The 27,644-nt window shown below is 45.2% G+C and overlaps 15 non-coding genes across 15 annotated transcripts; all 15 read right to left on the bottom strand.

The window, feature by feature from the left end:
* Positions 1 to 1,565: 1,565 nt before the first annotated feature.
* LOC142211061 (U2 spliceosomal RNA) lies at positions 1,566 to 1,755 on the bottom strand. The gene has a single exon (XR_012717155.1). It is a non-coding gene; the product is annotated as a U2 spliceosomal RNA (small nuclear RNA).
* Positions 1,756 to 3,389: 1,634 nt separating this feature from the next.
* Positions 3,390 to 3,579, bottom strand: LOC142210874 (U2 spliceosomal RNA). Its single transcript, XR_012717008.1, has one exon. It is a non-coding gene; the product is annotated as a U2 spliceosomal RNA (small nuclear RNA).
* Positions 3,580 to 5,209: 1,630 nt separating this feature from the next.
* LOC142211117 (U2 spliceosomal RNA) lies at positions 5,210 to 5,399 on the bottom strand. Its single transcript, XR_012717194.1, has one exon. It is a non-coding gene; the product is annotated as a U2 spliceosomal RNA (small nuclear RNA).
* A 1,637-nt stretch (positions 5,400 to 7,036) lies between these two features.
* On the bottom strand, positions 7,037 to 7,229 carry LOC142211118 (U2 spliceosomal RNA). Its single transcript, XR_012717195.1, has one exon. It is a non-coding gene; the product is annotated as a U2 spliceosomal RNA (small nuclear RNA).
* Positions 7,230 to 8,859: 1,630 nt separating this feature from the next.
* On the bottom strand, positions 8,860 to 9,050 carry LOC142210887 (U2 spliceosomal RNA). Its single transcript, XR_012717017.1, has one exon. It is a non-coding gene; the product is annotated as a U2 spliceosomal RNA (small nuclear RNA).
* A 1,635-nt stretch (positions 9,051 to 10,685) lies between these two features.
* On the bottom strand, positions 10,686 to 10,876 carry LOC142210898 (U2 spliceosomal RNA). Its single transcript, XR_012717026.1, has one exon. It is a non-coding gene; the product is annotated as a U2 spliceosomal RNA (small nuclear RNA).
* A 1,635-nt stretch (positions 10,877 to 12,511) lies between these two features.
* Positions 12,512 to 12,702, bottom strand: LOC142210910 (U2 spliceosomal RNA). The gene has a single exon (XR_012717034.1). It is a non-coding gene; the product is annotated as a U2 spliceosomal RNA (small nuclear RNA).
* A 1,634-nt stretch (positions 12,703 to 14,336) lies between these two features.
* Positions 14,337 to 14,527, bottom strand: LOC142210921 (U2 spliceosomal RNA). Its single transcript, XR_012717035.1, has one exon. It is a non-coding gene; the product is annotated as a U2 spliceosomal RNA (small nuclear RNA).
* Positions 14,528 to 16,162: 1,635 nt separating this feature from the next.
* On the bottom strand, positions 16,163 to 16,353 carry LOC142210933 (U2 spliceosomal RNA). Its single transcript, XR_012717039.1, has one exon. It is a non-coding gene; the product is annotated as a U2 spliceosomal RNA (small nuclear RNA).
* A 1,635-nt stretch (positions 16,354 to 17,988) lies between these two features.
* Positions 17,989 to 18,179, bottom strand: LOC142210945 (U2 spliceosomal RNA). The gene has a single exon (XR_012717050.1). It is a non-coding gene; the product is annotated as a U2 spliceosomal RNA (small nuclear RNA).
* A 1,634-nt stretch (positions 18,180 to 19,813) lies between these two features.
* LOC142210956 (U2 spliceosomal RNA) lies at positions 19,814 to 20,004 on the bottom strand. Its single transcript, XR_012717061.1, has one exon. It is a non-coding gene; the product is annotated as a U2 spliceosomal RNA (small nuclear RNA).
* Positions 20,005 to 21,640: 1,636 nt separating this feature from the next.
* Positions 21,641 to 21,831, bottom strand: LOC142210968 (U2 spliceosomal RNA). Its single transcript, XR_012717072.1, has one exon. It is a non-coding gene; the product is annotated as a U2 spliceosomal RNA (small nuclear RNA).
* Positions 21,832 to 23,464: 1,633 nt separating this feature from the next.
* LOC142211116 (U2 spliceosomal RNA) lies at positions 23,465 to 23,656 on the bottom strand. The gene has a single exon (XR_012717193.1). It is a non-coding gene; the product is annotated as a U2 spliceosomal RNA (small nuclear RNA).
* Positions 23,657 to 25,291: 1,635 nt separating this feature from the next.
* On the bottom strand, positions 25,292 to 25,482 carry LOC142210979 (U2 spliceosomal RNA). The gene has a single exon (XR_012717083.1). It is a non-coding gene; the product is annotated as a U2 spliceosomal RNA (small nuclear RNA).
* A 1,635-nt stretch (positions 25,483 to 27,117) lies between these two features.
* Positions 27,118 to 27,308, bottom strand: LOC142210991 (U2 spliceosomal RNA). Its single transcript, XR_012717094.1, has one exon. It is a non-coding gene; the product is annotated as a U2 spliceosomal RNA (small nuclear RNA).
* Between the last annotated feature and the right edge of the window lie 336 nt (positions 27,309 to 27,644).

The following is a 27,644-nucleotide window of genomic DNA, read 5'->3' on the forward strand; positions in this document are numbered from 1 at the left end:
TAGAACAGCTAGCAACCTGGTCAGCAACTCTCACACCCAGGCAAGAAACACAGGTGCACAGCATTACCACAGTCAGCCAATCAATGGTTAATCACTACAGGAAAGTGACCACAGGTGATAGTAGAACTTTGGCGGCAAGGACTCGGCAGTGCACTGCCTTCGCAGCAGGCAAATCTGCATCAGGCCCGCCTCTGCATTAGACCACACCCACTAAAACGTACTTCACGAAGAGTTTGTTTGCTTTTCCTCGAAACACAGCTTCTACGGTTTAATTCCCAAAAAATAGAAAAGGAATACATTACATCACAAAATTGGGGCCCCCACAAGAAGAGAGTGAGTGGGGGGAATAGGAAGCAAGCAGGGAGAAGAAGAAGAAGGATGGCTCTGGCTCTAAGACTCGTCAGGTTTGTCCACCGGAGGCCCGCACGGCTGGAGCATCTTCTCCATCAAATTGAAGCGCACACGGGCCTTGCTCTCGTTCTCAGCTACAGCAAAGTAGTTCAGCAGGTCAAAGTGGCCCATGTAAGAGCAGTAGGAGTCTCGGTGCTGATTCACCAGCCATTCCCACTTGGTGGTATCTGCGTGACCAGTGCCAATATATTTGGACTGGAGGTGCTCCAGCTGGCTGTGGATAGTGTACCGATCTGTCATGGTGTGTGAGGTCTGCACCAAAAGGTGAACAGGGTGATAGCCAATGCGTTTGGCATCACAGTAGGGCCCACGGCCCCACCTCTACACTTCTCAGCACATCGCTGTCTGCTTGGTACATTTTTGTCGTCATCAAAGCAAGTCCAAAAATGCTAGACAGAGAAATTTCCGAAACCGTACGAAGAATGTTCCTCTTGTACAGCGAAACAGATCAAATCCAGTTGCCACTACTGTCACTCAGCGATGCACAGCGCTTGCTGCAAATCTGCATAAACCCTGCCTGCATGTCAGTCTGTCTCCGGAGCAAGCAGGCAGCCACAAGAGGGCAACAAGCACTGCGAAATAAGAAGAAGAGGAGGAGGACGACAACAACAGCAGCAGTAATAGCAGTAGCAGTAGCATCAAGTTGTGCAAAATCCAGGTACAAGTGCAAAGCAATTTCTCTTGCTTGCCTCAGAAATTTTAATACTCCATTCTCTTCCACGGAAAAAAAGTTTTCAAGTCAGCAGGAAAATCTGAAACAAAATGAAGAAACCAAAATGAAAATAAATAAATTTGGACAAAAGAAAAAACAATTACCAAAAATTACAATGATAACAATACATCATATTTATATAGCGCCAACACATTCCGCAGCGCTGTACAATTTGTCAGGTTTAATTTACAGACAACAATATACATTACAAAACTAGTCATTTCACACAATGCAGAAACTGAGGGCCCTGCTCGCAAGAGCTGACAATCTAAGAGGTAGAAGGGGTGACACAAAATTATTGAACCAAAAAAAATAATAAAATTCGGAAATACAAATAGGATTTCTCATCTAATTCTTCTGATTTGTTGCAAGACATTGAAATGCCAGCAGCAAGCAGCAGAAGGAAAAAAGAAATTCTTTTTCTATTTTTCAACCAAATTAAGAGGGGTGCACCGTCCTGGAGATACTGCAATACCAGGTCAATGCGTGGAGTGGACAGAGCAAGCTCTATTTCCATCTCCCTGTTCCAAAAATCCATTTAATATATGGTCCCCAGATAGGGGACGTATCAGATATTAAACTGATAAGAACAGATACTACACTTGATCTTAGCCAAAAGGCCGAGAAGCGATAACCCCAAAAATTGGACGCACCCGAGCGGCGCCCCCCGGAAGCAACGTGCACTGCCAAAGGAGAAGGAAGAACAGCTAGCAACCTGGTCACGCAACTCTCACACCCAGGCAAGAAACACAGGTGCACAGCATTACCACAGTCAGCCAATCAATGGTTAATCACTACAGGAAAGTGACCACAGGTGATAGTAGAACTTTGGCGGCAAGGACTCGCAGTGCACTGCCTTCGCAGCAGGCAAATCTGCATCAGGCCCGCCTCTGCATTAGACCACACCCACTAAAACGTACTTCACGAAGAAGTTTGTTTGCTTTTCCTCGAAACACAGCTTCTACGGTTTAATTCCCAAAAAATAGAAAAGGAATACATTACATCACAAAATTGGGGCCCCCACAAGAAGAGAGTGAGTGGGGGGAATAGGAAAGCAAGCAGGGAGAAGAAGAAGAAGGATGGCTCTGGCTCTAAGACTCGTCAGGTTTGTCCACCGGAGGCCCGCACGGCTGGAGCATCTTCTCCATCAAATTGAAGCGCACACGGGCCTTGCTCTCGTTCTCAGCTACAGCAAAGTAGTTCAGCAGGTCAAAGTGGCCCATGTAAGAGCAGTAGGAGTCTCGGTGCTGATTCACCAGCCATTCCCACTTGGTGGTATCTGCGTGACCAGTGCCAATATATTTGGACTGGAGGTGCTCCAGCTGGCTGTGGATAGTGTACCGATCTGTCATGGTGTGTGAGGTCTGCACCAAAAGGTGAACAGGGTGATAGCCAATGCGTTTGGCATCACAGTAGGGCCCACGGCCCCACCTCTACACTTCTCAGCACATCGCTGTCTGCTTGGTACATTTTTGTCGTCATCAAAGCAAGTCCAAAAAATGCTAGACAGAGAAAATTTCCGAAACCGTACGAAGAATGTTCCTCTTGTACAGCGAAACAGATCAAATCCAGTTGCCACTACTGTCACTCAGCGATGCACAGCGCTTGCTGCAAATCTGCATAAACCCTGCCTGCATGTCAGTCTGTCTCCGGAGCAAGCAGGCAGCCACAAGAGGGCAACAAGCACTGCGAAATAAGAAGAAGAGGAGGAGGACGACAACAACAGCAGCAGTAATAGCAGTAGCAGTAGCATCAAGTTGTGCAAAATCCAGGTACAAGTGCAAAGCAATTTCTCTTGCTTGCCTCAGAAATTTTAATACTCCATTCTCTTCCACGGAAAAAAAGTTTTCAAGTCAGCAGGAAAATCTGAAACAAAATGAAGAAACCAAAATGAAAATAAATAAATTTGGACAAAAGAAAAAACAATTACCAAAATTACAATGATAACAATACATCATATTTATATAGCGCCAACACATTCCGCAGCGCTGTACAATTTGTCAGGTTAATTTACAGACAACAATATACATTACAAAACTAGTCATTTCACACAATGCAGAAACTGAGGGCCCTGCTCGCAAGAGCTGACAATCTAAGAGGTAGAAGGGGTGACACAAAATTATTGAACCAAAAAAATAAATAAAATTCGGAAATACAAATAGGATTTCTCATCTAATTCTTCTGATTTGTTGCAAGACATTGAAATGCCAGCAAGCAAGCAGCAGAAGGAAAAAGAAATTCTTTTTCTATTTTTCAACCAAATTAAGAGGGGTGCACCGGTCCTGGGAGATACTGCAATACCAGGTCAATGCGTGGAGTGGACAGAGCAAGCTCTATTTCCATCTCCCTGTTCCAAAAATCCATTTAATATATGGTCCCAGATAGGGGACGTATCAGATATTAAACTGATAGAACAGATACTACACTTGATCTTAGCCAAAAGGCCGAGAAGCGATAACCCAAAAATTGGACGCACCCGAGCGGCGCCCCCCGGAAGCAACGTGCACTGCCAAAGGAGAAGGAAGAACAGCTAGCAACCTGGTCAGCACTCTCACACCCAGGCAAGAAACACAGGTGCACAGCATTACCACAGTCAGCCAATCAATGGTTAATCACTACAGGAAAGTGACCACAGGTGATAGTAGAACTTTGGCGGCAAGGACTCGGCAGTGCACTGCCTTCGCAGCAGGCAAATCTGCATCAGGCCCGCCTCTGCATTAGACCACACCCACTAAAACGTACTTCACGAAGAGTTTGTTTGCTTTTCCTCGAAACACAGCTTCTACGGTTTAATTCCAAAAAATAGAAAAGGAATACATTACATCACAAAATTGGGGCCCCCACAAGAAGAGAGTGAGTGGGGGGAATAGAAAGCAAGCAGGGAGAAGAAGAAGAAGGATGGCTCTGGCTCTAAGACTCGTCAGGTTTGTCCACCGGAGGCCCGCACGGCTGGAGCATCTTCTCCATCAAATTGAAGCGCACACGGGCCTTGCTCTCGTTCTCAGCTACAGCAAAGTAGTTCAGCAGGTCAAAGTGGCCCATGTAAGAGCAGTAGAGTCTCGGTGCTGATTCACCAGCCATTCCCACTTGGTGGTATCTGCGTGACCAGTGCCAATATATTTGGACTGGAGGTGCTCCAGCTGGCTGTGGATAGTGTACCGATCTGTCATGGTGTGTGAGGTCTGCACCAAAAGGTGAACAGGGTGATAGCCAATGCGTTTGGCATCACAGTAGGGCCACGGCCCCACCTCTACACTTCTCAGCACATCGCTGTCTGCTTGGTACATTTTTGTCGTCATCAAAGCAAGTCCAAAAAATGCTAGACAGAGAAAATTTCCGAAACCGTACGAAGAATGTTCCTCTTGTACAGCGAAACAGATCAAATCCAGTTGCCACTACTGTCACTCAGCGATGCACAGCGCTTGCTGCAAATCTGCATAAACCCTGCCTGCATGTCAGTCTGTCTCCGGAGCAAGCAGGCAGCCACAAGAGGGCAACAAGCACTGCGAAATAAGAAGAAGAGGAGGAGGACGACAACAACAGCAGCAGTAATAGCAGTAGCAGTAGCATCAAGTTGTGCAAAATCCAGGTACAAGTGCAAAGCAATTTCTCTTGCTTGCCTCAGAATTTTTAATACTCCATTCTCTTCCACGGAAAAAAGTTTTCAAGTCAGCAGGAAAATCTGAAACAAAATGAAGAAACCAAAATGAAAATAAATAAATTTGGACAAAAGAAAAAACAATTACCAAAAATTACAATGATAACAATACATCATATTTAGTATAGCGCCAACACATTCCGCAGCGCTGTACAATTTGTCAGGTTAATTTACAGACAACAATATACATTACAAAACTAGTCATTTCACACAATGCAGAAACTGAGGGCCCTGCTCGCAAGAGCTGACAATCTAAGAGGTAGAAGGGGTGACACAAAATTATTGAACCAAAAAAAATAAATAAAATTCGGAAATACAAATAGGATTTCTCATCTAATTCTTCTGATTTGTTGCAAGACATTGAAATGCCAGCAAGCAAGCAGCAGAAGGAAAAAAGAAATTCTTTTTCTATTTTTCAACCAAATTAAGAGGGGTGCACCGGTCCTGGAGATACTGCAATACCAGGTCAATGCGTGGAGTGGACAGAGCAAGCTCTATTTCCATCTCCCTGTTCCAAAAATCATTTAATATATGGTCCCCAGATAGGGGACGTATCAGATATTAAACTGATAAGAACAGATACTACACTTGATCTTAGCCAAAAGGCCGAGAAGCGATAACCCAAAAATTGGACGCACCCGAGCGGGCGCCCCCCCGGAAGGCAACGTGCACTGCCAAAGGAGAAGGAAGAACAGCTAGCAACCTGGTCAGCAACTCTCACACCCAGGCAAGAAACACAGGTGCACAGCATTACCACAGTCAGCCAATCAATGGTTAATCACTACAGGAAAGTGACCACAGGTGATAGTAGAACTTTGGCGGCAAGACTCGGCAGTGCACTGCCTTCGCAGCAGGCAAATCTGCATCAGGCCCGCCTCTGCATTAGACCACACCCACTAAAACGTACTTCACGAAGAGTTTGTTTGCTTTTCCTCGAAACACAGCTTCTACGGTTTAATTCCCAAAAAATAGAAAAGGAATACATTACATCACAAAATTGGGGCCCCCACAAGAAGAGAGTGAGTGGGGGGAATAGGAAAGCAAGCAGGGAGAAGAAGAAGAAGGATGGCTCTGGCTCTAAGACTCGTCAGGTTTGTCCACCGGAGGCCCGCACGGCTGGAGCATCTTCTCCATCAAATTGAAGCGCACACGGGCCTTGCTCTCGTTCTCAGCTACAGCAAAGTAGTTCAGCAGGTCAAAGTGGCCCATGTAAGAGCAGTAGGAGTCTCGGTGCTGATTCACCAGCCATTCCACTTGGTGGTATCTGCGTGACCAGTGCCAATATATTTGGACTGGAGGTGCTCCAGCTGGCTGTGGATAGTTGTACCGATCTGTCATGGTGTGTGAGGTCTGCACCAAAAGGTGAACAGGGTGATAGCCAATGCGTTTGGCATCACAGTAGGGCCCACGGCCCCACCTCTACACTTCTCAGCACATCGCTGTCTGCTTGGTACATTTTTGTCGTCATCAAAGCAAGTCCAAAAAATGCTAGACAGAGAAAATTTCCGAAACCGTACGAAGAATGTTCCTCTTGTACAGCGAAACAGATCAAATCCAGTTGCCACTACTGTCACTCAGCGATGCACAGCGCTTGCTGCAAATCTGCATAAACCCTGCCTGCATGTCAGTCTGTCTCCGGAGCAAGCAGGCAGCCACAAGAGGGCAACAAGCACTGCGAAATAAGAAGAAGAGGAGGAGGACGACAACAACAGCAGCAGTAATAGCAGTAGCAGTAGCATCAAGTTGTGCAAAATCCAGGTACAAGTGCAAAGCAATTTCTCTTGCTTGCCTCAGAAATTTTAATACTCCATTCTCTTCCACGGAAAAAAAGTTTTCAAGTCAGCAGGAAAATCTGAAACAAAATGAAGAAACCAAAATGAAAATAAATAAATTTGGACAAAAGAAAAAACAATTACCAAAAATTACAATGATAACAATACATCATATTTATATAGCGCCAACACATTCCGCAGCGCTGTACAATTTGTCAGGTTAATTTACAGACAACAATATACATTACAAAACTAGTCATTTCACACAATGCAGAAACTGAGGGCCCTGCTCGCAAGAGCTGACAATCTAAGAGGTAGAAGGGGTGACACAAAATTATTGAACCAAAAAAAATAAATAAAATTCGGAAATACAAATAGGATTTCTCATCTAATTCTTCTGATTTGTTGCAAGACATTGAAATGCCAGCAAGCAAGCAGCAGAAGGAAAAAAGAAATTCTTTTTCTATTTTTCAACCAAATTAAGAGGGGTGCACCGGTCCTGGAGGATACTGCAATACCAGGTCAATGCGTGGAGTGGACAGAGCAAGCTCTATTTCCATCTCCCCTGTTCCAAAAATCCATTTAATATATGGTCCCCAGATAGGGGACGTATCAGATATTAAACTGATAAGAACAGATACTACACTTGATCTTAGCCAAAAGGCCGAGAAGCGATAACCCAAAAATTGGACGCACCCGAGCGGCGCCCCCCGGAAGCAACGTGCACTGCCAAAGGAGAAGGAAGAACAGCTAGCAACCTGGTCAGCAACTCTCACACCCAGGCAAGAAACACAGGTGCACAGCATTACCACAGTCAGCCATCAATGGTTAATCACTACAGGAAAGTGACCACAGGTGATAGTAGAACTTTGGCGGCAAGGACTCGGCAGTGCACTGCCTTCGCAGCAGGCAAATCTGCATCAGGCCCGCCTCTGCATTAGACCACACCCACTAAAACGTACTTCACGAAGAGTTTGTTTGCTTTTCCTCGAAACACAGCTTCTACGGTTTAATTCCCAAAAAATAGAAAAGGAATACATTACATCACAAATTGGGGCCCCCACAAGAAGAGAGTGAGTGGGGGGAATAGGAAAGCAAGCAGGAGAAGAAGAAGAAGGATGGCTCTGGCTCTAAGACTCGTCAGGTTTGTCCACCGGAGGCCCGCACGGCTGGAGCATCTTCTCCATCAAATTGAAGCGCACACGGGCCTTGCTCTCGTTCTCAGCTACAGCAAAGTAGTTCAGCAGGTCAAAGTGGCCCATGTAAGAGCAGTAGGAGTCTCGTGCTGATTCACCAGCCATTCCCACTTGGTGGTATCTGCGTGACCAGTGCCAATATATTTGGACTGGAGGTGCTCCAGCTGGCTGTGGATAGTGTACCGATCTGTCATGGTGTGTGAGGTCTGCACAAAAGGTGAACAGGGTGATAGCCAATGCGTTTGGCATCACAGTAGGGCCCACGGCCCCACCTCTACACTTCTCAGCACATCGCTGTCTGCTTGGTACATTTTTGTCGTCATCAAAGCAAGTCCAAAAAATGCTAGACAGAGAAAATTTCCGAAACCGTACGAAGAATGTTCCTCTTGTACAGCGAAATAGATCAAATCCAGTTGCCACTACTGTCACTCAGCGATGCACAGCGCTTGCTGCAAATCTGCATAAACCCTGCCTGCATGTCAGTCTGTCTCCGGAGCAAGCAGGCAGCCACAAGAGGGCAACAAGCACTGCGAAATAAGAAGAAGAGGAGGAGGACGACAACAACAGCAGCAGTAATAGCAGTAGCAGTAGCATCAAGTTGTGCAAAATCCAGGTACAAGTGCAAAGCAATTTCTCTTGCTTGCCTCAGAAATTTTAATACTCCATTCTCTTCCACGGAAAAAAAGTTTTCAAGTCAGCAGGAAAATCTGAAACAAAATGAAGAAACCAAAATGAAAATAAATAAATTTGGACAAAAGAAAAAACAATTACCAAAAATTACAATGATAACAATACATCATATTTATATAGCGCCAACACATTCCGCAGCGCTGTACAATTTGTCAGGTTAATTTACAGACAACAATATACATTACAAAACTAGTCATTTCACACAATGCAGAAACTGAGGGCCCTGCTCGCAAGAGCTGACAATCTAAGAGGTAGAAGGGGTGACACAAAATTATTGAACCAAAAAAAATAAATAAAATTCGGAAATACAAATAGGATTTCTCATCTAATTCTTCTGATTTGTTGCAAGACATTGAAATGCCAGCAAGCAAGCAGCAGAAGGAAAAAAGAAATTCTTTTTCTATTTTTCAACCAAATTAAGAGGGGTGCACCGGTCCTGGAGATACTGCAATACCAGGTCAATGCGTGGAGTGGACAGAGCAAGCTCTATTTCCATCTCCCTGTTCCAAAAATCCATTTAATATATGGTCCCCAGATAGGGGACGTATCAGATATTAAACTGATAAGAACAGATACTACACTTGATCTTAGCCAAAAGGCCGAGAAGCGATAACCCAAAAATTGGACGCACCCGAGCGGCGCCCCCCGGAAGCAACGTGCACTGCCAAAGGAGAAGGAAGAACAGCTAGCAACCTGGTCAGCAACTCTCACACCCAGGCAAGAAACACAGGTGCACAGCATTACCACAGTCAGCCAATCAATGGTTAATCACTACAGGAAAGTGACCACAGGTGATAGTAGAACTTTGGCGGCAAGGACTCGGCAGTGCACTGCCTTCGCAGCAGGCAAATCTGCATCAGGCCCGCCTCTGCATTAGACCACACCCACTAAAACGTACTTCACGAAGAGTTTGTTTGCTTTTCCTCGAAACACAGCTTCTACGGTTTAATTCCCAAAAAATAGAAAAGGAATACATTACATCACAAAATTGGGGCCCCCACAAGAAGAGAGTGAGTGGGGGGAATAGGAAAGCAAGCAGGGAGAAGAAGAAGAAGGATGGCTCTGGCTCTAAGACTCGTCAGGTTTGTCCACCGGAGGCCCGCACGGCTGGAGCATCTTCTCCATCAAATTGAAGCGCACACGGGCCTTGCTCTCGTTCTCAGCTACAGCAAAGTAGTTCAGCAGGTCAAAGTGGCCCATGTAAGAGCAGTAGGAGTCTCGGTGCTGATTCACCAGCCATTCCCACTTGGTGGTATCTGCGTGACCAGTGCCAATATATTTGGACTGGAGGTGCTCCAGCTGGCTGTGGATAGTGTACCGATCTGTCATGGTGTGTGAGGTCTGCACCAAAAGGTGAACAGGGTGATAGCCAATGCGTTTGGCATCACAGTAGGGCCCACGGCCCCACCTCTACACTTCTCAGCACATCGCTGTCTGCTTGGTACATTTTTGTCGTCATCAAAGCAAGTCCAAAAAATGCTAGACAGAGAAAATTTCCGAAACCGTACGAAGAATGTTCCTCTTGTACAGCGAAACAGATCAAATCCAGTTGCCACTACTGTCACTCAGCGATGCACAGCGCTTGCTGCAAATCTGCATAAACCCTGCCTGCATGTCAGTCTGTCTCCGGAGCAAGCAGGCAGCCACAAGAGGGCAACAAGCACTGCGAAATAAGAAGAAGAGGAGGAGGACGACAACAACAGCAGCAGTAATAGCAGTAGCAGTAGCATCAAGTTGTGCAAAATCCAGGTACAAGTGCAAAGCAATTTCTCTTGCTTGCCTCAGAAATTTTAATACTCCATTCTCTTCCACGGAAAAAAAGTTTTCAAGTCAGCAGGAAAATCTGAAACAAAATGAAGAAACCAAAATGAAAATAAATAAATTTGGACAAAAGAAAAAACAATTACCAAAAATTACAATGATAACAATACATCATATTTATATAGCGCCAACACATTCCGCAGCGCTGTACAATTTGTCAGGTTAATTTACAGACAACAATATACATTACAAAACTAGTCATTTCACACAATGCAGAAACTGAGGGCCCTGCTCGCAAGAGCTGACAATCTAAGAGGTAGAAGGGGTGACACAAAATTATTGAACCAAAAAAAATAAATAAAATTCGGAAATACAAATAGGATTTCTCATCTAATTCTTCTGATTTGTTGCAAGACATTGAAATGCCAGCAAGCAAGCAGCAGAAGGAAAAAAGAAATTCTTTTTCTATTTTTCAACCAAATTAAGAGGGGTGCACCGGTCCTGGAGATACTGCAATACCAGGTCAATGCGTGGAGTGGACAGAGCAAGCTCTATTTCCATCTCCCTGTTCCAAAAATCCATTTAATATATGGTCCCCAGATAGGGGACGTATCAGATATTAAACTGATAAGAACAGATACTACACTTGATCTTAGCCAAAAGGCCGAGAAGCGATAACCCAAAAATTGGACGCACCCGAGCGGCGCCCCCCGGAAGCAACGTGCACTGCCAAAGGAGAAGGAAGAACAGCTAGCAACCTGGTCAGCAACTCTCACACCCAGGCAAGAAACACAGGTGCACAGCATTACCACAGTCAGCCAATCAATGGTTAATCACTACAGGAAAGTGACCACAGGTGATAGTAGAACTTTGGCGGCAAGGACTCGGCAGTGCACTGCCTTCGCAGCAGGCAAATCTGCATCAGGCCCGCCTCTGCATTAGACCACACCCACTAAAACGTACTTCACGAAGAGTTTGTTTGCTTTTCCTCGAAACACAGCTTCTACGGTTTAATTCCCAAAAAATAGAAAAGGAATACATTACATCACAAAATTGGGGCCCCCACAAGAAGAGAGTGAGTGGGGGGAATAGGAAAGCAAGCAGGGAGAAGAAGAAGAAGGATGGCTCTGGCTCTAAGACTCGTCAGGTTTGTCCACCGGAGGCCCGCACGGCTGGAGCATCTTCTCCATCAAATTGAAGCGCACACGGGCCTTGCTCTCGTTCTCAGCTACAGCAAAGTAGTTCAGCAGGTCAAAGTGGCCCATGTAAGAGCAGTAGGAGTCTCGGTGCTGATTCACCAGCCATTCCCACTTGGTGGTATCTGCGTGACCAGTGCCAATATATTTGGACTGGAGGTGCTCCAGCTGGCTGTGGATAGTGTACCGATCTGTCATGGTGTGTGAGGTCTGCACCAAAAGGTGAACAGGGTGATAGCCAATGCGTTTGGCATCACAGTAGGGCCCACGGCCCCACCTCTACACTTCTCAGCACATCGCTGTCTGCTTGGTACATTTTTGTCGTCATCAAAGCAAGTCCAAAAAATGCTAGACAGAGAAAATTTCCGAAACCGTACGAAGAATGTTCCTCTTGTACAGCGAAACAGATCAAATCCAGTTGCCACTACTGTCACTCAGCGATGCACAGCGCTTGCTGCAAATCTGCATAAACCCTGCCTGCATGTCAGTCTGTCTCCGGAGCAAGCAGGCAGCCACAAGAGGGCAACAAGCACTGCGAAATAAGAAGAAGAGGAGGAGGACGACAACAACAGCAGCAGTAATAGCAGTAGCAGTAGCATCAAGTTGTGCAAAATCCAGGTACAAGTGCAAAGCAATTTCTCTTGCTTGCCTCAGAAATTTTAATACTCCATTCTCTTCCACGGAAAAAAAGTTTTCAAGTCAGCAGGAAAATCTGAAACAAAATGAAGAAACCAAAATGAAAATAAATAAATTTGGACAAAAGAAAAAACAATTACCAAAAATTACAATGATAACAATACATCATATTTATATAGCGCCAACACATTCCGCAGCGCTGTACAATTTGTCAGGTTAATTTACAGACAACAATATACATTACAAAACTAGTCATTTCACACAATGCAGAAACTGAGGGCCCTGCTCGCAAGAGCTGACAATCTAAGAGGTAGAAGGGGTGACACAAAATTATTGAACCAAAAAAAATAAATAAAATTCGGAAATACAAATAGGATTTCTCATCTAATTCTTCTGATTTGTTGCAAGACATTGAAATGCCAGCAAGCAAGCAGCAGAAGGAAAAAAGAAATTCTTTTTCTATTTTTCAACCAAATTAAGAGGGGTGCACCGGTCCTGGAGATACTGCAATACCAGGTCAATGCGTGGAGTGGACAGAGCAAGCTCTATTTCCATCTCCCTGTTCCAAAAATCCATTTAATATATGGTCCCCAGATAGGGGACGTATCAGATATTAAACTGATAAGAACAGATACTACACTTGATCTTAGCCAAAAGGCCGAGAAGCGATAACCCAAAAATTGGACGCACCCGAGCGGCGCCCCCCGGAAGCAACGTGCACTGCCAAAGGAGAAGGAAGAACAGCTAGCAACCTGGTCAGCAACTCTCACACCCAGGCAAGAAACACAGGTGCACAGCATTACCACAGTCAGCCAATCAATGGTTAATCACTACAGGAAAGTGACCACAGGTGATAGTAGAACTTTGGCGGCAAGGACTCGGCAGTGCACTGCCTTCGCAGCAGGCAAATCTGCATCAGGCCCGCCTCTGCATTAGACCACACCCACTAAAACGTACTTCACGAAGAGTTTGTTTGCTTTTCCTCGAAACACAGCTTCTACGGTTTAATTCCCAAAAAATAGAAAAGGAATACATTACATCACAAAATTGGGGCCCCCACAAGAAAGAGTGAGTGGGGGGAATAGGAAAGCAAGCAGGGAGAAGAAGAAGAAGGATGGCTCTGGCTCTAAGACTCGTCAGGTTTGTCCACCGGAGGCCCGCACGGCTGGAGCATCTTCTCCATCAAATTGAAGCGCACACGGGCCTTGCTCTCGTTCTCAGCTACAGCAAAGTAGTTCAGCAGGTCAAAGTGGCCCATGTAAGAGCAGTAGGAGTCTCGGTGCTGATTCACCAGCCATTCCCACTTGGTGGTATCTGCGTGACCAGTGCCAATATATTTGGACTGGAGGTGCTCCAGCTGGCTGTGGATAGTGTACCGATCTGTCATGGTGTGTGAGGTCTGCACCAAAAGGTGAACAGGGTGATAGCCAATGCGTTTGGCATCACAGTAGGGCCCACGGCCCCACCTCTACACTTCTCAGCACATCGCTGTCTGCTTGGTACATTTTTGTCGTCATCAAAGCAAGTCCAAAAAATGCTAGACAGAGAAAATTTCCGAAACCGTACGAAGAATGTTCCTCTTGTACAGCGAAACAGATCAAATCCAGTTGCCACTACTGTCACTCAGCGATGCACAGCGCTTGCTGCAAATCTGCATAAACCCTGCCTGCATGTCAGTCTGTCTCCGGAGCAAGCAGGCAGCCACAAGAGGGCAACAAGCACTGCGAAATAAGAAGAAGAGGAGGAGGACGACAACAACAGCAGCAGTAATAGCAGTAGCAGTAGCATCAAGTTGTGCAAAATCCAGGTACAAGTGCAAAGCAATTTCTCTTGCTTGCCTCAGAAATTTTAATACTCCATTCTCTTCCACGGAAAAAAAGTTTTCAAGTCAGCAGGAAAATCTGAAACAAAATGAAGAAACCAAAATGAAAATAAATAAATTTGGACAAAAGAAAAAACAATTACCAAAAATTACAATGATAACAATACATCATATTTATATAGCGCCAACACATTCCGCAGCGCTGTACAATTTGTCAGGTTAATTTACAGACAACAATATACATTACAAAACTAGTCATTTCACACAATGCAGAAACTGAGGGCCCTGCTCGCAAGAGCTGACAATCTAAGAGGTAGAAGGGGTGACACAAAATTATTGAACCAAAAAAAATAAATAAAATTCGGAAATACAAATAGGATTTCTCATCTAATTCTTCTGATTTGTTGCAAGACATTGAAATGCCAGCAAGCAAGCAGCAGAAGGAAAAAAGAAATTCTTTTTCTATTTTTCAACCAAATTAAGAGGGGTGCACCGGTCCTGGAGATACTGCAATACCAGGTCAATGCGTGGAGTGGACAGAGCAAGCTCTATTTCCATCTCCCTGTTCCAAAAATCCATTTAATATATGGTCCCCAGATAGGGGACGTATCAGATATTAAACTGATAAGAACAGATACTACACTTGATCTTAGCCAAAAGGCCGAGAAGCGATAACCCAAAAATTGGACGCACCCGAGCGGCGCCCCCCGGAAGCAACGTGCACTGCCAAAGGAGAAGGAAGAACAGCTAGCAACCTGGTCAGCAACTCTCACACCCAGGCAAGAAACACAGGTGCACAGCATTACCACAGTCAGCCAATCAATGGTTAATCACTACAGGAAAGTGACCACAGGTGATAGTAGAACTTTGGCGGCAAGGACTCGGCAGTGCACTGCCTTCGCAGCAGGCAAATCTGCATCAGGCCCGCCTCTGCATTAGACCACACCCACTAAAACGTACTTCACGAAGAGTTTGTTTGCTTTTCCTCGAAACACAGCTTCTACGGTTTAATTCCCAAAAAATAGAAAAGGAATACATTACATCACAAAATTGGGGCCCCCACAAGAAGAGAGTGAGTGGGGGGAATAGGAAAGCAAGCAGGGAGAAGAAGAAGAAGGATGGCTCTGGCTCTAAGACTCGTCAGGTTTGTCCACCGGAGGCCCGCACGGCTGGAGCATCTTCTCCATCAAATTGAAGCGCACACGGGCCTTGCTCTCGTTCTCAGCTACAGCAAAGTAGTTCAGCAGGTCAAAGTGGCCCATGTAAGAGCAGTAGGAGTCTCGGTGCTGATTCACCAGCCATTCCCACTTGGTGGTATCTGCGTGACCAGTGCCAATATATTTGGACTGGAGGTGCTCCAGCTGGCTGTGGATAGTGTACCGATCTGTCATGGTGTGTGAGGTCTGCACCAAAAGGTGAACAGGGTGATAGCCAATGCGTTTGGCATCACAGTAGGGCCCACGGCCCCACCTCTACACTTCTCAGCACATCGCTGTCTGCTTGGTACATTTTTGTCGTCATCAAAGCAAGTCCAAAAAATGCTAGACAGAGAAAATTTCCGAAACCGTACGAAGAATGTTCCTCTTGTACAGCGAAACAGATCAAATCCAGTTGCCACTACTGTCACTCAGCGATGCACAGCGCTTGCTGCAAATCTGCATAAACCCTGCCTGCATGTCAGTCTGTCTCCGGAGCAAGCAGGCAGCCACAAGAGGGCAACAAGCACTGCGAAATAAGAAGAAGAGGAGGAGGACGACAACAACAGCAGCAGTAATAGCAGTAGCAGTAGCATCAAGTTGTGCAAAATCCAGGTACAAGTGCAAAGCAATTTCTCTTGCTTGCCTCAGAAATTTTAATACTCCATTCTCTTCCACGGAAAAAAAGTTTTCAAGTCAGCAGGAAAATCTGAAACAAAATGAAGAAACCAAAATGAAAATAAATAAATTTGGACAAAAGAAAAAACAATTACCAAAAATTACAATGATAACAATACATCATATTTATATAGCGCCAACACATTCCGCAGCGCTGTACAATTTGTCAGGTTAATTTACAGACAACAATATACATTACAAAACTAGTCATTTCACACAATGCAGAAACTGAGGGCCCTGCTCGCAAGAGCTGACAATCTAAGAGGTAGAAGGGGTGACACAAAATTATTGAACCAAAAAAAATAAATAAAATTCGGAAATACAAATAGGATTTCTCATCTAATTCTTCTGATTTGTTGCAAGACATTGAAATGCCAGCAAGCAAGCAGCAGAAGGAAAAAAGAAATTCTTTTTCTATTTTTCAACCAAATTAAGAGGGGTGCACCGGTCCTGGAGATACTGCAATACCAGGTCAATGCGTGGAGTGGACAGAGCAAGCTCTATTTCCATCTCCCTGTTCCAAAAATCCATTTAATATATGGTCCCCAGATAGGGGACGTATCAGATATTAAACTGATAAGAACAGATACTACACTTGATCTTAGCCAAAAGGCCGAGAAGCGATAACCCAAAAATTGGACGCACCCGAGCGGCGCCCCCCGGAAGCAACGTGCACTGCCAAAGGAGAAGGAAGAACAGCTAGCAACCTGGTCAGCAACTCTCACACCCAGGCAAGAAACACAGGTGCACAGCATTACCACAGTCAGCCAATCAATGGTTAATCACTACAGGAAAGTGACCACAGGTGATAGTAGAACTTTGGCGGCAAGGACTCGGCAGTGCACTGCCTTCGCAGCAGGCAAATCTGCATCAGGCCCGCCTCTGCATTAGACCACACCCACTAAAACGTACTTCACGAAGAGTTTGTTTGCTTTTCCTCGAAACACAGCTTCTACGGTTTAATTCCCAAAAAATAGAAAAGGAATACATTACATCACAAAATTGGGGCCCCCACAAGAAGAGAGTGAGTGGGGGGAATAGGAAAGCAAGCAGGGAGAAGAAGAAGAAGGATGGCTCTGGCTCTAAGACTCGTCAGGTTTGTCCACCGGAGGCCCGCACGGCTGGAGCATCTTCTCCATCAAATTGAAGCGCACACGGGCCTTGCTCTCGTTCTCAGCTACAGCAAAGTAGTTCAGCAGGTCAAAGTGGCCCATGTAAGAGCAGTAGGAGTCTCGGTGCTGATTCACCAGCCATTCCCACTTGGTGGTATCTGCGTGACCAGTGCCAATATATTTGGACTGGAGGTGCTCCAGCTGGCTGTGGATAGTGTACCGATCTGTCATGGTGTGTGAGGTCTGCACCAAAAGGTGAACAGGGTGATAGCCAATGCGTTTGGCATCACAGTAGGGCCCACGGCCCCACCTCTACACTTCTCAGCACATCGCTGTCTGCTTGGTACATTTTTGTCGTCATCAAAGCAAGTCCAAAAAATGCTAGACAGAGAAAATTTCCGAAACCGTACGAAGAATGTTCCTCTTGTACAGCGAAACAGATCAAATCCAGTTGCCACTACTGTCACTCAGCGATGCACAGCGCTTGCTGCAAATCTGCATAAACCCTGCCTGCATGTCAGTCTGTCTCCGGAGCAAGCAGGCAGCCACAAGAGGGCAACAAGCACTGCGAAATAAGAAGAAGAGGAGGAGGACGACAACAACAGCAGCAGTAATAGCAGTAGCAGTAGCATCAAGTTGTGCAAAATCCAGGTACAAGTGCAAAGCAATTTCTCTTGCTTGCCTCAGAAATTTTAATACTCCATTCTCTTCCACGGAAAAAAAGTTTTCAAGTCAGCAGGAAAATCTGAAACAAAATGAAGAAACCAAAATGAAAATAAATAAATTTGGACAAAAGAAAAAACAATTACCAAAAATTACAATGATAACAATACATCATATTTATATAGCGCCAACACATTCCGCAGCGCTGTACAATTTGTCAGGTTAATTTACAGACAACAATATACATTACAAAACTAGTCATTTCACACAATGCAGAAACTGAGGGCCCTGCTCGCAAGAGCTGACAATCTAAGAGGTAGAAGGGGTGACACAAAATTATTGAACCAAAAAAAATAAATAAAATTCGGAAATACAAATAGGATTTCTCATCTAATTCTTCTGATTTGTTGCAAGACATTGAAATGCCAGCAAGCAAGCAGCAGAAGGAAAAAAGAAATTCTTTTTCTATTTTTCAACCAAATTAAGAGGGGTGCACCGGTCCTGGAGATACTGCAATACCAGGTCAATGCGTGGAGTGGACAGAGCAAGCTCTATTTCCATCTCCCTGTTCCAAAAATCCATTTAATATATGGTCCCCAGATAGGGGACGTATCAGATATTAAACTGATAAGAACAGATACTACACTTGATCTTAGCCAAAAGGCCGAGAAGCGATAACCCAAAAATTGGACGCACCCGAGCGGCGCCCCCCGGAAGCAACGTGCACTGCCAAAGGAGAAGGAAGAACAGCTAGCAACCTGGTCAGCAACTCTCACACCCAGGCAAGAAACACAGGTGCACAGCATTACCACAGTCAGCCAATCAATGGTTAATCACTACAGGAAAGTGACCACAGGTGATAGTAGAACTTTGGCGGCAAGGACTCGGCAGTGCACTGCCTTCGCAGCAGGCAAATCTGCATCAGGCCCGCCTCTGCATTAGACCACACCCACTAAAACGTACTTCACGAAGAGTTTGTTTGCTTTTCCTCGAAACACAGCTTCTACGGTTTAATTCCCAAAAAATAGAAAAGGAATACATTACATCACAAAATTGGGGCCCCCACAAGAAGAGAGTGAGTGGGGGAATAGGAAAGCAAGCAGGGAGAAGAAGAAGAAGGATGGCTCTGGCTCTAAGACTCGTCAGGTTTGTCCACCGGAGGCCCGCACGGCTGGAGCATCTTCTCCATCAAATTGAAGCGCACACGGGCCTTGCTCTCGTTCTCAGCTACAGCAAAGTAGTTCAGCAGGTCAAAGTGGCCCATGTAAGAGCAGTAGGAGTCTCGGTGCTGATTCACCAGCCATTCCCACTTGGTGGTATCTGCGTGACCAGTGCCAATATATTTGGACTGGAGGTGCTCCAGCTGGCTGTGGATAGTGTACCGATCTGTCATGGTGTGTGAGGTCTGCACCAAAAGGTGAACAGGGTGATAGCCAATGCGTTTGGCATCACAGTAGGGCCCACGGCCCCACCTCTACACTTCTCAGCACATCGCTGTCTGCTTGGTACATTTTTGTCGTCATCAAAGCAAGTCCAAAAAATGCTAGACAGAGAAAATTTCCGAAACCGTACGAAGAATGTTCCTCTTGTACAGCGAAACAGATCAAATCCAGTTGCCACTACTGTCACTCAGCGATGCACAGCGCTTGCTGCAAATCTGCATAAACCCTGCCTGCATGTCAGTCTGTCTCCGGAGCAAGCAGGCAGCCACAAGAGGGCAACAAGCACTGCGAAATAAGAAGAAGAGGAGGAGGACGACAACAACAGCAGCAGTAATAGCAGTAGCAGTAGCATCAAGTTGTGCAAAATCCAGGTACAAGTGCAAAGCAATTTCTCTTGCTTGCCTCAGAAATTTTAATACTCCATTCTCTTCCACGGAAAAAAAGTTTTCAAGTCAGCAGGAAAATCTGAAACAAAATGAAGAAACCAAAATGAAAATAAATAAATTTGGACAAAAGAAAAAACAATTACCAAAAATTACAATGATAACAATACATCATATTTATATAGCGCCAACACATTCCGCAGCGCTGTACAATTTGTCAGGTTAATTTACAGACAACAATATACATTACAAAACTAGTCATTTCACACAATGCAGAAACTGAGGGCCCTGCTCGCAAGAGCTGACAATCTAAGAGGTAGAAGGGGTGACACAAAATTATTGAACCAAAAAAAATAAATAAAATTCGGAAATACAAATAGGATTTCTCATCTAATTCTTCTGATTTGTTGCAAGACATTGAAATGCCAGCAAGCAAGCAGCAGAAGGAAAAAAGAAATTCTTTTTCTATTTTTCAACCAAATTAAGAGGGGTGCACCGGTCCTGGAGATACTGCAATACCAGGTCAATGCGTGGAGTGGACAGAGCAAGCTCTATTTCCATCTCCCTGTTCCAAAAATCCATTTAATATATGGTCCCCAGATAGGGGACGTATCAGATATTAAACTGATAAGAACAGATACTACACTTGATCTTAGCCAAAAGGCCGAGAAGCGATAACCCAAAAATTGGACGCACCCGAGCGGCGCCCCCCGGAAGCAACGTGCACTGCCAAAGGAGAAGGAAGAACAGCTAGCAACCTGGTCAGCAACTCTCACACCCAGGCAAGAAACACAGGTGCACAGCATTACCACAGTCAGCCAATCAATGGTTAATCACTACAGGAAAGTGACCACAGGTGATAGTAGAACTTTGGCGGCAAGGACTCGGCAGTGCACTGCCTTCGCAGCAGGCAAATCTGCATCAGGCCCGCCTCTGCATTAGACCACACCCACTAAAACGTACTTCACGAAGAGTTTGTTTGCTTTTCCTCGAAACACAGCTTCTACGGTTTAATTCCCAAAAAATAGAAAAGGAATACATTACATCACAAAATTGGGGGCCCCCACAAGAAGAGAGTGAGTGGGGGGAATAGGAAAGCAAGCAGGGAGAAGAAGAAGAAGGATGGCTCTGGCTCTAAGACTCGTCAGGTTTGTCCACCGGAGGCCCGCACGGCTGGAGCATCTTCTCCATCAAATTGAAGCGCACACGGGCCTTGCTCTCGTTCTCAGCTACAGCAAAGTAGTTCAGCAGGTCAAAGTGGCCCATGTAAGAGCAGTAGGAGTCTCGGTGCTGATTCACCAGCCATTCCCACTTGGTGGTATCTGCGTGACCAGTGCCAATATATTTGGACTGGAGGTGCTCCAGCTGGCTGTGGATAGTGTACCGATCTGTCATGGTGTGTGAGGTCTGCACCAAAAGGTGAACAGGGTGATAGCCAATGCGTTTGGCATCACAGTAGGGCCCACGGCCCCACCTCTACACTTCTCAGCACATCGCTGTCTGCTTGGTACATTTTTGTCGTCATCAAAGCAAGTCCAAAAAATGCTAGACAGAGAAAATTTCCGAAACCGTACGAAGAATGTTCCTCTTGTACAGCGAAACAGATCAAATCCAGTTGCCACTACTGTCACTCAGCGATGCACAGCGCTTGCTGCAAATCTGCATAAACCCTGCCTGCATGTCAGTCTGTCTCCGGAGCAAGCAGGCAGCCACAAGAGGGCAACAAGCACTGCGAAATAAGAAGAAGAGGAGGAGGACGACAACAACAGCAGCAGTAATAGCAGTAGCAGTAGCATCAAGTTGTGCAAAATCCAGGTACAAGTGCAAAGCAATTTCTCTTGCTTGCCTCAGAAATTTTAATACTCCATTCTCTTCCACGGAAAAAAAGTTTTCAAGTCAGCAGGAAAATCTGAAACAAAATGAAGAAACCAAAATGAAAATAAATAAATTTGGACAAAAGAAAAAACAATTACCAAAAATTACAATGATAACAATACATCATATTTATATAGCGCCAACACATTCCGCAGCGCTGTACAATTTGTCAGGTTAATTTACAGACAACAATATACATTACAAAACTAGTCATTTCACACAATGCAGAAACTGAGGGCCCTGCTCGCAAGAGCTGACAATCTAAGAGGTAGAAGGGGTGACACAAAATTATTGAACCAAAAAAAATAAATAAAATTCGGAAATACAAATAGGATTTCTCATCTAATTCTTCTGATTTGTTGCAAGACATTGAAATGCCAGCAAGCAAGCAGCAGAAGGAAAAAAGAAATTCTTTTTCTATTTTTCAACCAAATTAAGAGGGGTGCACCGGTCCTGGAGATACTGCAATACCAGGTCAATGCGTGGAGTGGACAGAGCAAGCTCTATTTCCATCTCCCTGTTCCAAAAATCCATTTAATATATGGTCCCCAGATAGGGGACGTATCAGATATTAAACTGATAAGAACAGATACTACACTTGATCTTAGCCAAAAGGCCGAGAAGCGATAACCCAAAAATTGGACGCACCCGAGCGGCGCCCCCCGGAAGCAACGTGCACTGCCAAAGGAGAAGGAAGAACAGCTAGCAACCTGGTCAGCAACTCTCACACCCAGGCAAGAAACACAGGTGCACAGCATTACCACAGTCAGCCAATCAATGGTTAATCACTACAGGAAAGTGACCACAGGTGATAGTAGAACTTTGGCGGCAAGGACTCGGAGTGCACTGCCTTCGCAGCAGGCAAATCTGCATCAGGCCCGCCTCTGCATTAGACCACACCCACTAAAACGTACTTCACGAAGAGTTTGTTTGCTTTTCCTCGAAACACAGCTTCTACGGTTTAATTCCCAAAAAATAGAAAAGGAATACATTACATCACAAATTGGGGCCCCCACAAGAAGAGAGTGAGTGGGGGGAATAGGAAAGCAAGCAGGGAGAAGAAGAAGAAGGATGGCTCTGGCTCTAAGACTCGTCAGGTTTGTCCACCGGAGGCCCGCACGGCTGGAGCATCTTCTCCATCAAATTGAAGCGCACACGGGCCTTGCTCTCGTTCTCAGCTACAGCAAAGTAGTTCAGCAGGTCAAAGTGGCCCATGTAAGAGCAGTAGGAGTCTCGGTGCTGATTCACCAGCCATTCCCACTTGGTGGTATCTGCGTGACCAGTGCCAATATATTTGGACTGGAGGTGCTCCAGCTGGCTGTGGATAGTGTACCGATCTGTCATGGTGTGTGAGGTCTGCACCAAAAGGTGAACAGGGTGATAGCCAATGCGTTTGGCATCACAGTAGGGCCCACGGCCCCACCTCTACACTTCTCAGCACATCGCTGTCTGCTTGGTACATTTTTGTCGTCATCAAAGCAAGTCCAAAAAATGCTAGACAGAGAAAATTTCCGAAACCGTACGAAGAATGTTCCTCTTGTACAGCGAAACAGATCAAATCCAGTTGCCACTACTGTCACTCAGCGATGCACAGCGCTTGCTGCAAATCTGCATAAACCCTGCCTGCATGTCAGTCTGTCTCCGGAGCAAGCAGGCAGCCACAAGAGGGCAACAAGCACTGCGAAATAAGAAGAAGAGGAGGAGGACGACAACAACAGCAGCAGTAATAGCAGTAGCAGTAGCATCAAGTTGTGCAAAATCCAGGTACAAGTGCAAAGCAATTTCTCTTGCTTGCCTCAGAATTTTAATACTCCATTCTCTTCCACGGAAAAAAAGTTTTCAAGTCAGCAGGAAAATCTGAAACAAAATGAAGAAACCAAAATGAAAATAAATAAAATTTGGACAAAAGAAAAAACAATTACCAAAAATTACAATGATAACAATACATCATATTTATATAGCGCCAACACATTCCGCAGCGCTGTACAATTTGTCAGGTTAATTTACAGACAACAATATACATTACAAAACTAGTCATTTCACACAATGCAGAAACTGAGGGCCCTGCTCGCAAGAGCTGACAATCTAAGAGGTAGAAGGGGTGACACAAAATTATTGAACCAAAAAAATAAATAAAATTCGGAAATACAAATAGGATTTCTCATCTAATTCTTCTGATTTGTTGCAAGACATTGAAATGCCAGCAAGCAAGCAGCAGAAGGAAAAAAGAAATTCTTTTTTCTATTTTTCAACCAAATTAAGAGGGGTGCACCGGTCCTGGAGATACTGCAATACCAGGTCAATGCGTGGAGTGGACAGAGCAAGCTCTATTTCCATCTCCCTGTTCCAAAAAATCCATTTAATATATGGTCCCCAGATAGGGGACGTATCAGATATTAAACTGATAAGAACAGATACTACACTTGATCTTAGCCAAAAGGCCGAGAAGCGATAACCCAAAATTTGACGCACCCGAGCGGCGCCCCCCGGAAGCAACGTGCACTGCCAAAGGAGAAGGAAGAACAGCTAGCAACCTGGTCAGCAACTCTCACACCCAGGCAAGAAACACAGGTGCACAGCATTACCACAGTCAGCCAATCAATGGTTAATCACTACAGGAAAGTGACCACAGGTGATAGTAGAACTTTGGCGGCAAGGACTCGGCAGTGCACTGCCTTCGCAGCAGGCAAATCTGCATCAGGCCCGCCTCTGCATTAGACCACACCCACTAAAACGTACTTCACGAAGAGTTTGTTTGCTTTTCCTCGAAACACAGCTTCTACGGTTTAATTCCCAAAAAATAGAAAAGGAATACATTACATCACAAAATTGGGGCCCCCACAAGAAGAGAGTGAGTGGGGGGAATAGGAAAGCAAGCAGGGAGAAGAAGAAGAAGGATGGCTCTGGCTCTAAGACTCGTCAGGTTTGTCCACCGGAGGCCCGCACGGCTGGAGCATCTTCTCCATCAAATTGAAGCGCACACGGGCCTTGCTCTCGTTCTCAGCTACAGCAAAGTAGTTCAGCAGGTCAAAGTGGCCCATGTAAGAGCAGTAGGAGTCTCGGTGCTGATTCACCAGCCATTCCCACTTGGTGGTATCTGCGTGACCAGTGCCAATATATTTGGACTGGAGGTGCTCCAGCTGGCTGTGGATAGTGTACCGATCTGTCATGGTGTGTGAGGTCTGCACCAAAAGGTGAACAGGGTGATAGCCAATGCGTTTGGCATCACAGTAGGGCCCACGGCCCCACCTCTACACTTCTCAGCACATCGCTGTCTGCTTGGTACATTTTTGTCGTCATCAAAGCAAGTCCAAAAAATGCTAGACAGAGAAAATTTCCGAAACCGTACGAAGAATGTTCCTCTTGTACAGCGAAACAGATCAAATCCAGTTGCCACTACTGTCACTCAGCGATGCACAGCGCTTGCTGCAAATCTGCATAAACCCTGCCTGCATGTCAGTCTGTCTCCGGAGCAAGCAGGCAGCCACAAGAGGGCAACAAGCACTGCGAAATAAGAAGAAGAGGAGGAGGACGACAACAACAGCAGCAGTAATAGCAGTAGCAGTAGCATCAAGTTGTGCAAAATCCAGGTACAAGTGCAAAGCAATTTCTCTTGCTTGCCTCAGAAATTTTAATACTCCATTCTCTTCCACGGAAAAAAAGTTTTCAAGTCAGCAGGAAAATCTGAAACAAAATGAAGAAACCAAAATGAAAATAAATAAATTTGGACAAAAGAAAAAACAATTACCAAAAATTACAATGATAACAATACATCATATTTATATAGCGCCAACACATTCCGCAGCGCTGTACAATTTGTCAGGTTAATTTACAGACAACAATATACATTACAAAACTAGTCATTTCACACAATGCAGAAACTGAGGGCCCTGCTCGCAAGAGCTGACAATCTAAGAGGTAGAAGGGGTGACACAAAATTATTGAACCAAAAAAAAATAAATAAAATTCGGAAATACAAATAGGATTTCTCATCTAATTCTTCTGATTTGTTGCAAGACATTGAAATGCCAGCAAGCAAGCAGCAGAAGGAAAAAAGAAATTCTTTTTCTATTTTTCAACCAAATTAAGAGGGGTGCACCGGTCCTGGAGATACTGCAATACCAGGTCAATGCGTGGAGTGGACAGAGCAAGCTCTATTTCCATCTCCCTGTTCCAAAAATCCATTTAATATATGGTCCCCAGATAGGGGACGTATCAGATATTAAACTGATAAGAACAGATACTACACTTGATCTTAGCCAAAAGGCCGAGAAGCGATAACCCAAAAATTGGACGCACCCGAGCGGCGCCCCCCGGAAGCAACGTGCACTGCCAAAGGAGAAGGAAGAACAGCTAGCAACCTGGTCAGCAACTCTCACACCCAGGCAAGAAACACAGGTGCACAGCATTACCACAGTCAGCCAATCAATGGTTAATCACTACAGGAAAGTGACCACAGGTGATAGTAGAACTTTGGCGGCAAGGACTCGGCAGTGCACTGCCTTCGCAGCAGGCAAATCTGCATCAGGCCCGCCTCTGCATTAGACCACACCCACTAAAACGTACTTCACGAAGAGTTTGTTTGCTTTTCCTCGAAACACAGCTTCTACGGTTTAATTCCCAAAAAATAGAAAAGGAATACATTACATCACAAAATTGGGGCCCCCACAAGAAGAGAGTGAGTGGGGGGAATAGGAAAGCAAGCAGGGAGAAGAAGAAGAAGGATGGCTCTGGCTCTAAGACTCGTCAGGTTTGTCCACCGGAGGCCCGCACGGCTGGAGCATCTTCTCCATCAAATTGAAGCGCACACGGGCCTTGCTCTCGTTCTCAGCTACAGCAAAGTAGTTCAGCAGGTCAAAGTGGCCCATGTAAGAGCAGTAGGAGTCTCGGTGCTGATTCACCAGCCATTCCCACTTGGTGGTATCTGCGTGACCAGTGCCAATATATTTGGACTGGAGGTGCTCCAGCTGGCTGTGGATAGTGTACCGATCTGTCATGGTGTGTGAGGTCTGCACCAAAAGGTGAACAGGGTGATAGCCAATGCGTTTGGCATCACAGTAGGGCCCACGGCCCCACCTCTACACTTCTCAGCACATCGCTGTCTGCTTGGTACATTTTTGTCGTCATCAAAGCAAGTCCAAAAAATGCTAGACAGAGAAAATTTCCGAAACCGTACGAAGAATGTTCCTCTTGTACAGCGAAACAGATCAAATCCAGTTGCCACTACTGTCACTCAGCGATGCACAGCGCTTGCTGCAAATCTGCATAAACCCTGCCTGCATGTCAGTCTGTCTCCGGAGCAAGCAGGCAGCCACAAGAGGGCAACAAGCACTGCGAAATAAGAAGAAGAGGAGGAGGACGACAACAACAGCAGCAGTAATAGCAGTAGCAGTAGCATCAAGTTGTGCAAAATCCAGGTACAAGTGCAAAGCAATTTCTCTTGCTTGCCTCAGAAATTTTAATACTCCATTCTCTTCCACGGAAAAAAAGTTTTCAAGTCAGCAGGAAAATCTGAAACAAAATGAAGAAACCAAAATGAAAATAAATAAATTTGGACAAAAGAAAAAACAATTACCAAAAATTACAATGATAACAATACATCATATTTATATAGCGCCAACACATTCCGCAGCGCTGTACAATTTGTCAGGTTAATTTACAGACAACAATATACATTACAAAACTAGTCATTTCACACAATGCAGAAACTGAGGGCCCTGCTCGCAAGAGCTGACAATCTAAGAGGTAGAAGGGGTGACACAAAATTATTGAACCAAAAAAAATAAATAAAATTCGGAAATACAAATAGGATTTCTCATCTAATTCTTCTGATTTGTTGCAAGACATTGAAATGCCAGCAAGCAAGCAGCAGAAGGAAAAAAGAAATTCTTTTTCTATTTTTCAACCAAATTAAGAGGGGTGCACCGGTCCTGGAGATACTGCAATACCAGGTCAATGCGTGGAGTGGACAGAGCAAGCTCTATTTCCATCTCCCTGTTCCAAAAATCCATTTAATATATGGTCCCCAGATAGGGGACGTATCAGATATTAAACTGATAAGAACAGATACTACACTTGATCTTAGCCAAAAGGCCGAGAAGCGATAACCCAAAAATTGGACGCACCCGAGCGGCGCCCCCCGGAAGCAACGTGCACTGCCAAAGGAGAAGGAAGAACAGCTAGCAACCTGGTCAGCAACTCTCACACCCAGGCAAGAAACACAGGTGCACAGCATTACCACAGTCAGCCAATCAATGGTTAATCACTACAGGAAAGTGACCACAGGTGATAGTAGAACTTTGGCGGCAAGGACTCGGCAGTGCACTGCCTTCGCAGCAGGCAAATCTGCATCAGGCCCGCCTCTGCATTAGACCACACCCACTAAAACGTACTTCACGAAGAGTTTGTTTGCTTTTCCTCGAAACACAGCTTCTACGGTTT

The sequence above is a fragment of the Leptodactylus fuscus genome, chromosome 6, assembly GCF_031893055.1.
Source record: "Leptodactylus fuscus isolate aLepFus1 chromosome 6, aLepFus1.hap2, whole genome shotgun sequence".
Taxonomy (NCBI): domain Eukaryota; kingdom Metazoa; phylum Chordata; class Amphibia; order Anura; family Leptodactylidae; genus Leptodactylus; species Leptodactylus fuscus.